The sequence below is a fragment of the Euprymna scolopes genome, chromosome 42 (genome assembly GCF_053919585.1).
Source record: "Euprymna scolopes isolate OS-2025 chromosome 42, ASM5391958v1, whole genome shotgun sequence".
NCBI lineage: Eukaryota > Metazoa > Mollusca > Cephalopoda > Sepiida > Sepiolidae > Euprymna > Euprymna scolopes.
In genome coordinates, this window is record NC_136523.1 from 11,552,535 (window position 1) to 11,554,111 (window position 1,577).

The 1,577-nt window shown below is 25.6% G+C and overlaps 1 pseudogene; it reads left to right on the forward strand.

Annotated features, from left to right (window-relative positions):
* The first annotated feature begins 1,227 nt into the window (after positions 1 to 1,227).
* On the forward strand, positions 1,228 to 1,344 carry LOC145267257 (5S ribosomal RNA; annotated as a pseudogene).
* Positions 1,345 to 1,577: the final 233 nt, after the last annotated feature.

A 1,577-nucleotide genomic window follows, 5' to 3' on the forward strand; every position in this document is an offset into this window, starting at 1 on the left:
AATGTTTGAATGGATCGTAATTACTGGGAATCATTAAAAGGTAACAGCTGGAAAAAAATGAAACAGTAATATAAGGCGAAACCGGGCTACAGTAAGGCGAGACAACGGCGCTAATATATATATATATATATATATATATATATATATTTATATATATATATATATTTATATATATATATATATTTATATATATATATATTTATATATATATATATTTATATATATATTTATATAAAGTAATGTAATTTATAATTTAAAAATTTAAAAAAAATTTTTTTTAATTTAAAAATCAAATTTTAATTAAATTAAAAATCAGTTTTTTTTTGTTTTTTTTGGTGTCTTTTCAATTCAATAGAAATCCTCCTAAATTTGCTGATGAGGAGACCGTGCTTACCAAAAAAACTATGTATAATTGTTCTACGTGACTTCATGTATACCACAAATAAAAAGCACGGATTTCCGAAACGATCGTACAGATAATTGACTTTGTTGTTGTTCCTTCTCATGAAACTGATTTTTAATTTAATTAAAATTTGATTTTTAAATTAAAAATTTTTTTTTTAATTTTTAAATTATAAATCACATTACTTAATATTGAATTAGCTCTAGGACATTTTACTATTGAGCTTATTATATATCTAAATTACAACGAGCATTTCCTGTATTTTAATTAAACTAGTAATTTCACTATTACATTAAAATACACTTAGCTCTTTAGACTATTATTCTAATCTCCTTTAAATTATATATTTATATATATACATGTATATATATACATTTATATATATGTATACATATATATATGTATACATATATATATGTATACATATATATATGCATACATATATATATACATATACATACATATACATATGTATACATATGTATACATATATATATATGTATACATATGTATATATATACATATGTATGTATATATATACATATGTATGTATATATATATATATATATATGAAAACAATAAGAATGGAAAATGATGTCACATAAACTATATATCGGTTCACGTAGAGTAGTTCATTTATTCATTAAGGGTATACACCCATTTAGTTGAGAGATATAGGAGACTCTTTATGTCAAGGCATTTCGAAGCCTAATGCGTCTCATCAGAAAAGTAGATAGGTAACATAAAACGATGCGACGTTTTGCGTGGGATTCATGTGGAATATATATATATATATATATATATATATATATATATATATATATATATACGGCATAATCACGTTGACACACCGGTTCTCGTCAGATCACCGAAGTTAAGCAACGTTGAGCCTAGCTAATACCAGATGGGTTACCATTTGGGAATTCTAGGCGCTGTATGTGCTCACCGCTTATCTCGGCATTGTTTCCAGTCGTCTTGTACCTCAACTTGCCACTGGTATGCAACAATGTTGACTCAGGAGAGGCGTGGTTAGAGGTTGTGCAAGTCTTGCCACACAAATTTAACGCGCAGGCACCCTTACAGTAGGTATCCATAGTCTGTCAAGACTGAAGGAAGCCTTCATATATATATATATATATATATATATATATATATATATATATAAAAGGTTATA